Source organism: Schistocerca gregaria, chromosome 7, assembly GCF_023897955.1.
Source record: "Schistocerca gregaria isolate iqSchGreg1 chromosome 7, iqSchGreg1.2, whole genome shotgun sequence".
Lineage (NCBI taxonomy): Eukaryota > Metazoa > Arthropoda > Insecta > Orthoptera > Acrididae > Schistocerca > Schistocerca gregaria.
In genome coordinates this window covers 97,021,899-97,035,906 of record NC_064926.1, presented here as the reverse complement: position 1 = coordinate 97,035,906, position 14,008 = coordinate 97,021,899, and the positions used below count along the sequence as shown (strand labels likewise).

At 54.3% G+C, this 14,008-nt stretch overlaps 1 protein-coding gene across 1 annotated transcript in view; it reads left to right on the top strand.

Moving 5' to 3' along the window:
• LOC126282031 (leucine-rich repeat-containing protein 40-like) overlaps nt 1-14,008 on the top strand; it is a 522,443-nt gene that overhangs the window by 264,852 nt on the left and 243,583 nt on the right. The gene's annotated exons all lie outside the window — the stretch shown is intronic.

The following is a 14,008-nucleotide window of genomic DNA, read 5'->3' as shown; positions in this document are numbered from 1 at the left end:
GGCTGGGACTTCCTAGATAATCCCTCCGTTTGATTCTGTAACTTATCCAGTTATGGCTGGTAGACTCCAAAGTCTCTTTCACCCGTTCACATCGCTTAGCAGCACATATGAGACCATCGCCCTCTCACTAGACTCAGTACACGCTTGCCGAGCGCACCCACGCCTCCGGCCACAGGCACTCTGATCACGTGACAGAAAGAGGCGGGGACTTCCTAGATAATCCCTCCGTTTGATTCTGTAGCTTATCCAGTTGTGGGCTGGTAGACTATAAAGGCTCTTTCCCTGGTTCACATCGCTTAGCAGAACGACCGAGACCAACGCCCTCTCACTAGACGCAGTACACACTCGCTTAGCGCACCTACGCCTCCGGCAACAGGCACTCTGATCACGTGGTAGAAAGAGGCGGGGACTTCCTAGATAATCCCTCCGTTTGATTCTGAAGCTTATCCTGTTGTGGGCTGGTAGACACCAAAGGCTCTTTCACCGGTTCACATCGCTTAGCAGCACAGACGAGACCATCGCCCTCTCACTAGACGCAGTACACACTCGCTGAGCGCACCTACGCCTCCGGCAACAGGCACTCTGATCACGTGACAGAAAATGGCGGGGTCTTCCTAGATAATCCGTCCGTTGGATTCTGAAGCTTCTCCAGTTGTTGGCTGGTAGACTCCAAAGGCTCTTTCACCGGTTCACATTGCTTAGCAGCACGGACGAGACCATCGCCCTCTCACTAGACGCAGTACACACTCGCCGAGCGCACCCACGCCACCGGCCACAGGCACTCACATCACGTAACAGAAAGAGGCGGGGACTTCCTAGATAATCTCTCCGTTTGATTCTGTAGCTTATCCAGTTATGGAATGGTAGACTCCGAAGGCTCATTCACCTGTTCACATCGCTTAGCTGCACGGACGAGACCATCGCCCTCTCACTAGACGCAGTACACCCTCGCCGAGCGAAACCACGCTTCCGGCCAGAGGCACTCTGATCACGTGACAGAAAGAGGCGGGGACTTCCTAGATAATCCATCCGTTTGATTCTGTAGCTTATCCAGTTGTGGACTGGTAGACTCCGAAGGCTCTTTCAACGGTTCACATCGCTTAGCAGCACGACAGATACCAACGCCCTCTCACTAGACGCAGTACACACTCGCCGAGCGCACCTACGCCTCCGGCATCAGGCACTCTGATCATGTGACACAAAGAGGCGGGGACTTCCTAGATAATCCCTCCGTTTGATTCTGAAGCTTAGCCAGTTGTTGGCTGGTAGACTCCAAAGGCTCTTTCACTGGTTTACATCGCTTAGCACCACGGACGAGACCATCGCCCTCTCACTAGACTCAGTACACGCTTGCCGAGCGCACCCACGCCTCCGGCCACAGGCACTCTGATCACGTAACAGAAAGAGGCGGGGACTTCCTAGATAATCCCTCCGTTTGATTCTGTAGTTTATCCATTTGTGGGCTGGTAGACTCCAAAGGCTCTTTCACCGGTTCACATCGCTTAGCAGCACGGACGAGACCATCGCCCTCTCACTAGACGCAGTACACACTCGCCGAGCGCACCCACGCCTTCGGCCACAGGCACTCTGATCACGTGACAGAAAGAGGCGGGGACTTCCTAGATAATCCCTCCATTTGACTCTGTAGCTTATCTAGTTGTGGAATGGTAGACTCCGAAGGCTCTTTCACCAGTTCACATCGCTTAGCAGCACGGACGAGACCATAGCCCTCCCACTAGAAGCAGTACACGCTCGCCGAGCGCACCCACGACTCCGGCCACAGGCACTCTGATCACGTGACAGAAAGAGGCGGGGTCTTCCTAGATAATCCCTCCGTTTGATTTGGTAGCTTATCCAGTTTTGGAATGGTAGACTCCGAAGGCTCTTCACCGGTTCACATCGCTTAGCAGCACAGACGAGACCATCGCCCTCTCACTAGACGCAGTACACCCTCGCTGAGCGCACCTACGCCTCCGGCAACAGGCACTCTGATCACGTGACAGAAAGAGGCGGGGACTTCCTAGATAATCGCTCCGTTTGATTCTGTAACTTATCCAGTTGTTGGCTGGTAGACTCCAAAGGCTCTTTCACTGGTTCACATTGCTTAGCAGCACGGACGAGACCATCGCCCTCTCACTAGACGCAGTACACACTCGCCGAGCGCACCCACGCCACCGGCCACAGGCACTCTGATCACGTAACAGAAAGAGGCGGGATATACCTAGATAATCCCTCCGTTTGATTCTGTAGCTTATCCAGTTGTGGAATGGTAGACTCCGAAGGCTCATTCACCTGTTCACATCGCTTAGCTGCACGGACGAGACCATCGCCCTCTCACTAGACGCAGTACACCCTCGCCGAGCGAACCCACGCTTCCGGCCAGAGGCACTCTGATCACGTGACAGAAAGAGGCGGGGACTTCTTAGATAATCCCTCCGTTTGATTCTGTAGCTTTCCAGTTGTGGACTGGTAGACTCCGAAGGCTCTTTCAACGGTTCACATCGCTTAGAAGCACGACAGATACCAACGCCCTCTCACTAGATGCAGTACACACTCGCTGAGCGCACCTACGCCTCCGGCATCAGGCACTCTGATCACGTGACACAAAGAGGCGGGGACTTCCTAGATAATCCCTCCGTTTGATTCTGAAGCTTAGCCAGTTGTTGGCTGGTAGACTCCAAAGGCTCTTTCACCGGTTCACATCGCTTAGCACCACGGACGAGACAATCGCCCTCTCACTAGACTCAGTACACGCTTGCCGAGCGCACCCACGCCTCCGGCCACAGGCACTCTGATCACGTAACAGAAAGAGGCTTGAACTTCCTAGATAATCCCTCCGTTTGATTCTGTAGCTTATCCAGCTGTGGGCTGGTAGACTCCAAAGGCTCTTTCACCGGTTCACATCGCTTAGCAGCACGGACGAGACCATCGCCCTCTCACTAGACGCAGTACACACTCGCCGAGCGCACCGACGCCTCAGGCCACATGCACTCTCATCACGAAACAGAAAGAGGCGGGGACTTCCTAGATAATTCCTCCGTTTGATTCTGTAGCTTATCCAGTTGTGGAATGGTAGACTCCAACGGCTCTTTCACCGGTTCACATCGCTTAGCAGAACGGACGAGACCATCGCCCTCTCACTAGAAGCAGTACACGCTTGCCGAGCGCAACCACGCCTACAGCCACAGGCACTCTGATCACGTGACAGAAAGAGGCGGGGACTTCCTAGATAATCCCTCCGTTTGGTTCTGTAGCTTATCCAGTTGTGGAATGGTAGACTCCGAAGGCTCTTTCACTGGTTCACATCGCTTAGCAGCACAGACGAGACCATCGCCCTCTCACTAGACGCAGTACACACTCGCTGAGCGCACCTACGCCTCCGGCAACAGGCACTCTGATCACGTGACAGAAAGAGGAGGGGACTTCCTAGATAATCCCTCCGTTTGATTCTGAAGCTTATCCAGTTGTTGGCTGGTAGACTCCAAAGGCTCTTTCACCGGTTCACATTGCTTAGCAGCACGGACGAGACCATCGTCCTCTCACTAGACGCAGTACACACTCGCCGAGCGCACCCACGCCACCGGCCACAGGCACTCAGATCACGTAACAGAAAGAGGCGGGGACTTCCTAGATAATCCCTCCGTTTGATTCTGTAGCTTATCCAGTTGTGGAATGGTAGACTCCGAAGGCTCCTTCACCTGTTCACGTCGCTTAGCTGCACGGACGAGACCATCGCCATCTCACTAGACGCAGTACACCCTCGCCGAGCGCACCCACGCTTCCGGCCACAGGCACTCTGATCACGTGACAGAAAGAGGCGGGGACTTCCTAGATAATCCCTCCGTTTGATTCTGTAGCTTTTCCAGTTGTGGACAGGTAGACTCCGAAGGTTCTTTCACCGGTTCACATCGCTTAGCAGAACGACAGATACCAACGCCCTCTTACTAGACGCAGTACACACTCGCTGAGTGCACCTACGCCTCCGGCATCAGGCACTCTGATCACGTGACAGAAAGAGGCGGGGACTTCCTAGATAATCCCTCCGTTTGATTCTGAAGCTTATCCAGTTGTTTGCTGGTAGACTCCAAAGGCTCTTTCACCGTTTTACATCGCTTAGCACCACGGACGAGACCATCGCCCTCTCACTAGACGCAGTACACGCTTGCCGAGCGCACCCACGCCTCCAGCCACAGGCACTCTGATCATGTGACAGAAAGAGGCGGGGACTTCCTTGATAATCCCTCCGTTTGATTCTGTAGTTTATCCAGCTGTGGGCTGGTAGACTCCAAAGGCTCTTTCAGAGGTTCACATCGCTTAGCAGCACGGACGAGACCATCGCCCTCTCACTAGACGCAGTACACACTCGCCGAGCGCACCCACGCCTTTGGCCACAGGCACTCTGATCACGTGACAGAAAGAGGCGGGGACTTCCTAGATAATCCCTCCGTTTGATTCTGTAACTTATCCAGTTGTGGGCTGGTAGACTCCGAAGGCTCTTTCACCAATTCACATCGCTTAGCAGCACAGACGAGACCATAGCCCTCCCACTAGAAGCAGTACACGCTCGCCGAGCGCACCCACGCCTCCGGCCACAGGCACTCTGATCACGTGACAGAAAGAGGCGGGGACTTCCTAGATAATCCCTCCGTTTGATTCTGTAGTTTATCCAGTTGTGGGCTGGTAGACTGCAAAGGCTCTTTCACCGGTTCACATCGCTTAGCAGCTCGGACGAGACCATCGCCCTCTCACTAGATGCAATACACACTCGCCGAGCGCACCCACGCCTTCGGCCACAGGCACTCTGATCACGTGACCGAAAGAGGCGGGGACTTCCTAGATAATCCCTCCGTTTGATTCTGTAGCTTATCCAGTTGTGGAATGGTAGACTCCAAAGGCTCTTTCACTGCTTCACATCGCTTAGCAGCACGGACGAGACCATCGCCCTCTCACTAGAAGCAGTACACGCTCGCCGAGCGCACCCACGCCTCCGGACACAGGCACTCTGATCACGTGACAGAAACAGGCGGGGACTTCCTAGATAATCCCTCCGTTTGGTTCTGTAGCTTATCCAGTTGTGGAATGGTAGACTCCGAAGGCTCTTTCACCGGTTCACATCGCTTAGCAGCACAGACGAGACCATCGCCCTCTCACTAGACGCAGTACACACTCGCTGAGCGCACCTACACCTCCGGCAACAGGCACTGTGATCACGTGAGAGAAAGAGGCGGGGACTTCCTAGATAATCCCTCCGTTTGATTCTGTAGCTTATCCAGTTGTGGACTGGTAGACTCCAAAGGCTCTTTCAACGGTTCACATCGCTTAGCAGCACGACAGATACCAACGCCCTCTCACTAGACGCAGTACACACTCGCTGAGCGCACCTACGCCTCCGGCATCAGGCACTCTGATCACGTGACACAAAGAGGCGGGGACTTCCTAGATAATCCCTCCGTTTGATTCTGAAGCTTAGCCAGTTGTTGGTTGGTAGACTCCAAAGGCTCTTTCACCGGTTCACATCGCTTAGCACCACGGACGAGACCATCGCCCTCTCACTAGACTCAGTACATGCTTGCCGAGCGCACCCACGCCTCCGGCCACAGACACTCTGATCATGTAACAGAAAGAGGCGGGGACTTCCTAGATAATCCCTCCGTTTGATTCTGTAGTTTATCCAGTTGTGGGCTGGTAGACTCCAAAGGCTCTTTAACCGGTTCACAACGCTTAGCAGCACAGACGAGACCATCGCCCTCTCAATAGACGCAGTACACACTCGCCGAGCGCACCCACGCCTTCGGCCACAGGCACTCTGATCACGTGACAGAAAGAGGCGGGGACTTCCTAGATAATCCCTCCATTTGACTCTATAGCTTATCCAGTTGTGGAATGGTAGACTCCGAAGGCTCTTTCACCAGTTCACATCGCTTAGCAGCACGGACGAGACCATAGCCCTCCCACTAGAAGCAGTACACGTTCGCCGAGCGCACCCACGCCTCCGGCCACAGGCACTCTGATCACGTGACAGAAAGAGGTGGGGTCTTCCTAGATAATCCCTCCGTTTGATTCGGTAGCTAATCCATTGTGGAATGGTAGACTCCGAAGACTCTTTCACCGGTTCACATCGCTTACCAGCACAGACGAGACCGTCGCCCTCTCACTAGACGCAGTACACACTCGCTGAGCGCACCTACGCCTCCGGCAACAGGCACTCTGATCACGTGACAGAAAGAGGCGGGGACTTCCTAGATAATCCCTCCGTTTGATTCTGAATCTTATCCAGTTGTTGGCTGGTAGACTCCAAAGGCTCTTTCACCGGTTCACATTGCTTAGCAGCCCGGACGAGACCATCGCCCTCTCACTAGACGCAGTACACACTCGCCGAGCGCACCCACGCCTCCGGCCACAGGCACTCAGATCACGTAACAGAAAGAGGCGGGGACTACCTAGATAATCCCTCCGTTTGATTCTGTAGCTTATCCAGTTGTGGAATGGTAGACTCCGAAGGCTCCTTCACCTGTTCACATCGCTTAGCAGCACGGACGAGACCATCGCCCTCTCACTAGACGCAGTACACCCTCGCCGAGCGCACCCACGCTTCCGGCCACAGGCACTCTGATCACATGACAGAAAGAGGCGGGGACTTCCTAGATAATCCCTCCGTTTGATTCTGAAGCTTAGCCAGTTGTTGGCTGGTAGACTCCAAAGGCTCTTTCACTGGTTCACATCGCTTAGCACCACGGACGAGACCATCGCCCTCTCACTAGACTCAGTACACCCTTGCCGAGCGCACCCACGCCTCCGGCCACAGGCACTCTGATCACGTAACAGAAAGAGGCGGGAACTTCCTAGATAATCCCTCCGTTTGATTCTGTAGTTTATCCATTTGTGGGCTGGTAGACTCCAAAGGCTCTTTCACCGGTTCACATCGCTTAGCAGCACGGACGAGACCATCGCCCTCTCACTAGACGCAGTACACACTCGCCGAGCGCACCCACGCCTTCGGCCACAGGCACTCTGATCACGTGACAGAAAGAGGCGGGGTCTTCCTAGATAATCTCTTCGTTTGATTCGGTAGCTTATCCAGTTGTGGAATGGTAGACTCCGAAGGCTCTTCACCGGTTCACATCGCTTAGCAGCACGGACGAGACCATCGCCCTCTCACTAGACGCAGTACACCCTCGCTGAGCGCACCTACGCCTCCGGCAACAGGCACTCTGATCACATGACAGAAAGAGGCGGGGACTTCCTAGATAATCCCTCCGTTTGATTCTGTAGCTTTTCCAGTTGTGGACTGGTAGACTCCGAAGGCTCTTTCACCGGTTCACATCGCTTAGCAGCACGACAGATACCAACGCCCTCTCACTAGACGCAGTACACACTCGCTGAGTGTACCTACGCCTCCGGCATTAGGCACTCTGATCACGTGACGGAAAGAGGCAGGGACTTCCTAGATAATCCCTCCGTTTGATTCTGTAGTTTATCCAGTTGTGGGCTGGTAGACTGCAAAGGCTGTTTCACCGGTTCACATCGCTTAGCAGCACAGACGAGACCATCGCCCTCTCACTAGATGCACTACACACTCGCTGAGCGCACCTACACCTCTGGCAACAGGCACTGTGATCACGTGACAGAAAGAGGCGGGGACGTCCTAGATAATCCCTCCGTTTGATTCTGTAGCTTTTCCAGTTGTGGACTGGTAGACTCCGAAGGCTCTTTCAACGGTTCACATCGCTTAGCAGCACGACAGATACCAACGCCCTCTCACTAGACGCAGTACACACTCGCTGAGCGCACCTACGCCTCCGGCATCAGGCACTCTGATCACGTGACACAAAGAGGCGGGGACTTCCTAGATAATCCCTCCTTTTGATTCTGAAGCTTAGCCAGTTGTTGGTTGGTAGACTCCAAAGGCTCTTTCACCGGTTCACATCGCTTAGCACCACGGACGAGACCATCGCCCTCTCACTAGACTCAGTACACGCTTGCCGAGCGCACCCACGCCTCCGGCCACAGACACTCTGATCACGTAACAGAAAGAGGCGGGGACTTCCTAGATAATCCCTCCGTTTGATTCTGTAGTTTATCCAGTTGTGGGCTGGTAGACTCCAAAGGCTCTTTCACCGGTTCACAACGCTTAGCAGCACGGACGAGACCATCGCCCTCTCACTAGACGCAGTACACACTCGCCGAGCGCACCCACGCCTTCGGCCACAGGCACTGTGATCACGTGACAGAAAGAGGCGGGGACTTCCTAGATAATCCCTCCATTTGACTCTATAGCTTATCCAGTTGTGGAATGGTAGACTCCGAAGGCTCTTTCACCAGTTCACATCGCTTAGCAGCACGGACGAGACCATAGCCCTCCCACTAGAAGCAGTACACGCTCGCCGAACGCACCCACGCCTCCGGCCACAGGCACTCTGATCACGTGACAGAAAGAGGCGGGGTCTTCCTAGATAATCCCTCCGTTTGATTCGGTAGCAAATCCATTGTGGAATGGTAGACTCCGAAGACTCTTTCACCGGTTCACATCGCTTAGCAACACAGACGAGACCATCGCCCTCTCACTAGACGCAGTACACACTCGCTGAGCGCACCTACGCCTCCGGCAACAGGCACTCTGATCACGTCACAGAAAGAGGCGGGGACTTCCTAGATAATCCCTACGTTTGATTCTGAATCTTATCCAGTTGTTGGCTGGTAGACTCCAAAGGCTCTTTCACCGGTTCACATTGCTTAGCAGCACGGACGAGACCATCGCCCTCTCACTAGACGCAGTACACACTCGCCGAGCGCACCCACGCCTCCGGCCACAGGCACTCAGATCACGTAACAGAAAGAGGCGGGGACTACCTAGATAATCCCTCCGTTTGATTCTGTAGCTTATCCAGTTGTGGAATGGTAGACTCCGAAGGCTCCTTCACCTGTTCACATCGCTTAGCAGCACGGACGAGACCATCGCCCTCTCACTAGACGCAGTACACCCTCGCCGAGCGCACCCACGCGTCCGGCCACAGGCACTCTGATCACATGACAGAAAGAGGCGGGGACTTCCTAGATAATCCCTCCATTTGATTCTGAAGCTTAGCCAGTTGTTGGCTGGTAGACTCCAAAGGCTCTTTCACTGGTTCACATCGCTTAGCACCACGGACGAGACCATCGCCCTCTCACTAGACTCAGTACACGCTTGCCGAGTGCACCCACACCTCCGGCCACAAGCACTCTGATCACGTAACAGAAAGAGGCGGGGACTTCCTAGATAATCCCTCCGTTTGATTCTCTAGTTTATCCATTTGTGGGCTGGTAGACTCCAAAGGCTCTTTCACCGGTTCACATCGCTTAGCAGCACGGACGAGACCATCGCCCTCTCACTAGACGCAGTACACACTCGCCGAGCGCACCCACGCCTTCGGCCACAGGCACTCTGATCACGTGACAGAAAGAGGCGGGGACTACCTAGATAATCCCTCCATTTGACTCTGTAGCTTATCTAGTTGTGGAATGGTAGACTCCGAAGGCTCTTTCACCAGTTCACATCGCTTAGCAGCACGGACGATACCATAGCCCTCCCACTAGAAGCAGTAGACGCTCGCCGAGCGCACCCACGACTCCGGCCACAGGCACTCTGATCACGTGACAGAAAGAGGCGGGGTCTTCCTAGATAATCTCTCCGTTTGATTCGGTAGCTTATCCAGTTGTGGAATGGTAGACTCCGAAGGCTCCTTCACCTGTTCACATTGCTTAGCAGCACGGACGAGACCATCGCCCTCTCACTAGACGCACTACACCCTCGCCGAGCGCACCCACGCTTCCGGCCACAGGCACTCTGATAACATGACAGAAAGAGGCGGGGACTTCCTAGATAATCCCTCCGTTTGATTCTGTAGCTTTTCCAGTTGTGGACTGGTAGACTCCGAAGGCTCTTTCACCGGTTCACATCGCTTAGCAGCACGACAGATACCAACGCCCTCTCACTAGACGCAGTACACACTCGCTGAGTGCACCTACGCCTCCGGCATCAGGCACTCTGATCACGTGACGGAAAGAGGCAGGGACTTCCTAGATAATCCCTCCGTTTGATTCTGTAGTTTATCCAGTTGTGGGCTGGTAGACAGCAAAGGCTCTTTCACCGGTTCACATCGCTTAGCAGCACGGACGAGACCATCGCCCTCTCACTAGATGCAGTACACACTCGCCGAGCGCACCCACGCCTTCGGCCACAGGCACTCTGATCACGTGACAGAAAGGGGCGGGAACTTCCTAGATAATCCCTCCGTTTGATTCTGTAACTTATCCAGTTGTGGGCTGGTAGACTCCAAAGGCTCTTTCACCCGTTCACATCGCTTAGCAGCACATATGAGACCATCGCCCTCTCACTAGACTCAGTACACACTCGCTGAGCGCACCCACGCCTCCGGCCACAGGCACTCTGATCACGTGACAGAAAGAGGCGGGGACTTCCTAGATAATCCCTCCGTTTGATTCTGTAGCTTATCCAGTTGTGGGCTGGTAGACTATAAAGGCGCTTTCACCGGTTCACATCGCTTAGCAGAACGACCGAGACCAACGCCCTCTCACTAGACGCACTACACCCTCGCCGAGCGCACCCACGCTTCCGGCCACAGGCACTCTGATCACATGACAGAAAGAGGCGGGGACTTCCTAGATAATCCCTCCGTTTGATTCTGTAGCTTTTCCAGTTGTGGACTGGTAGACTCCGAAGGCTCTTTCACCGGTTCACATCGCTTAGCAGCACGACAGATACCAACGCCCTCTCACTAGACGCAGTACACACTCGCTGAGTGTACCTACGCCTCCGGCATTAGGCACTCTGATCACGTGACGGAAAGAGGCAGGGACTTCCTAGATAATCCCTCCGTTTGATTCTGTAGTTTATCCAGTTGTGGGCTGGTAGACTGCAAAGGCTCTTTCACCGGTTCACATCGCTTAGCAGCACAGACGAGACCATCGCCCTCTCACTAGATGCACTACACACTCGCTGAGCGCACCTACACCTCTGGCAACAGGCACTGTGATCACGTGACAGAAAGAGGCGGGGACGTCCTAGATAATCCCTCCGTTTGATTCTGTAGCTTTTCCAGTTGTGGACTGGTAGACTCCGAAGGCTCTTTCAACGGTTCACATCGCTTAGCAGCACGACAGATACCAACGCCCTCTCACTAGACGCAGTACACACTCGCTGAGCGCACCTACGCCTCCGGCATCAGGCACTCTGATCACGTGACACAAAGAGGCGGGGACTTCCTAGATAATCCCTCCGTTTGATTCTGAAACTTAGCCAGTTGTTGGTTGGTAGACTCCAAAGGCTCTTTCACCGGTTCACATCGCTTAGCACCACGGACGAGACCATCGCCCTCTCACTAGACTCAGTACACGCTTGCCGAGCGCACCCACGCCTCCGGCCACAGACACTCTGATCACGTAACAGAAAGAGGCGGGGACTTCCTAGATAATCCCTCCGTTTGATTCTGTAGTTTATCCAGTTGTGGGCTGGTAGACTCCAAAGGCTCTTTCACCGGTTCACAACGCTTAGCAGCACGGACGAGACCATCGCCCTCTCACTAGACGCAGTACACACTCGCCGAGCGCACCCACGCCTTCGGCCACAGGCACTGTGATCACGTGACAGAAAGAGGCGGGGACTTCCTAGATAATCCCTCCATTTGACTCTATAGCTTATCCAGTTGTGGAATGGTAGACTCCGAAGGCTCTTTCACCAGTTCACATCGCTTAGCAGCACGGACGAGACCATAGCCCTCCCACTAGAAGCAGTACACGCTCGCCGAACGCACCCACGCCTCCGGCCACAGGCACTCTGATCACGTGACAGAAAGAGGCGGGGTCTTCCTAGATAATCCCTCCGTTTGATTCGGTAGCAAATCCATTGTGGAATGGTAGACTCCGAAGACTCTTTCACCGGTTCACATCGCTTAGCAACACAGACGAGACCATCGCCCTCTCACTAGACGCAGTACACACTCGCTGAGCGCACCTACGCCTCCGGCAACAGGCACTCTGATCACGTCACAGAAAGAGGCGGGGACTTCCTAGATAATCCCTACGTTTGATTCTGAATCTTATCCAGTTGTTGGCTGGTAGACTCCAAAGGCTCTTTCACCGGTTCACATTGCTTAGCAGCACGGACGAGACCATCGCCCTCTCACTAGACGCAGTACACACTCGCCGAGCGCACCCACGCCTCCGGCCACAGGCACTCAGATCACGTAACAGAAAGAGGCGGGGACTACCTAGATAATCCCTCCGTTTGATTCTGTAGCTTATCCAGTTGTGGAATGGTAGACTCCGAAGGCTCCTTCACCTGTTCACATCGCTTAGCAGCACGGACGAGACCATCGCCCTCTCACTAGACGCAGTACACCCTCGCCGAGCGCACCCACGCGTCCGGCCACAGGCACTCTGATCACATGACAGAAAGAGGCGGGGACTTCCTAGATAATCCCTCCGTTTGATTCTGAAGCTTAGCCAGTTGTTGGCTGGTAGACTCCAAAGGCTCTTTCACTGGTTCACATCGCTTAGCACCACGGACGAGACCATCGCCCTCTCACTAGACTCAGTACACGCTTGCCGAGCGCACCCACACCTCCGGCCACAAGCACTCTGATCACGTAACAGAAAGAGGCGGGGACTTCCTAGATAATCCCTCCGTTTGATTCTCTAGTTTATCCATTTGTGGGCCGGTAGACTCCAAAGGCTCTTTCACCGGTTCACATCGCTTAGCAGCACGGACGAGACCATCGCCCTCTCACTAGACGCAGTACACACTCGTCGAGCGCACCCACGCCTTCGGCCACAGGCACTCTGATCACGTGACAGAAAGAGGCGGGGACTTCCTAGATAATCCCTCCATTTGACTCTGTAGCTTATCTAGTTGTGGAATGGTAGACTCCGAAGGCTCTTTCACCAGTTCACATCGCTTAGCAGCACGGACGATACCATAGCCCTCCCACTAGAAGCAGTAGACGCTCGCCGAGCGCACCCACGACTCCGGCCACAGGCACTCTGATCACGTGACAGAAAGAGGCGGGGTCTTCCTAGATAATCTCTCCGTTTGATTCGGTAGCTTATCCAGTTGTGGAATGGTAGACTCCGAAGGCTCCTTCACCTGTTCACATTGCTTAGCAGCACGGACGAGACCATCGCCCTCTCACTAGACGCACTACACCCTCGCCGAGCGCACCCACGCTTCCGGCCAGAGGCACTCTGATAACATGACAGAAAGAGGCGGGGACTTCCTAGATAATCCCTCCGTTTGATTCTGTAGCTTTTCCAGTTGTGGACTGGTAGACTCCGAAGGCTCTTTCACCGGTTCACATCGCTTAGCAGCACGACAGATACCAACGCCCTCTCACTAGACGCAGTACACACTCGCTGAGTGCACCTACGCCTCCGGCATCAGGCACTCTGATCACGTGACGGAAAGAGGCAGGGACTTCCTAGATAATCCCTCCGTTTGATTCTGTAGTTTATCCAGTTGTGGGCTGGTAGACAGCAAAGGCTCTTTCACCGGTTCACATCGCTTAGCAGCACGGACGAGACCATCGCCCTCTCACTAGATGCAGTACACACTCGCCGAGCGCACCCACGCCTTCGGCCACAGGCACTCTGATCACGTGACAGAAAGGGGCGGGAACTTCCTAGATAATCCCTCCGTTTGATTCTGTAACTTATCCAGTTGTGGGCTGGTAGACTCCAAAGGCTCTTTCACCCGTTCACATCGCTTAGCAGCACATATGAGACCATAGCCCTCTCACTAGACTCAGTACACACTCGCTGAGCGCACCCACGCCTCCGGCCACAGGCACTCTGATCACGTGACAGAAAGAGGCGGGGACTTCCTAGATAATCCCTCCGTTTGATTCTGTAGCTTATCCAGTTGTGGGCTGGTAGACTATAAAGGCGCTTTCACCGGTTCACATCGCTTAGCAGAACGACCGAGACCAACGCCCTCTCACTAGACGCAGTACACACT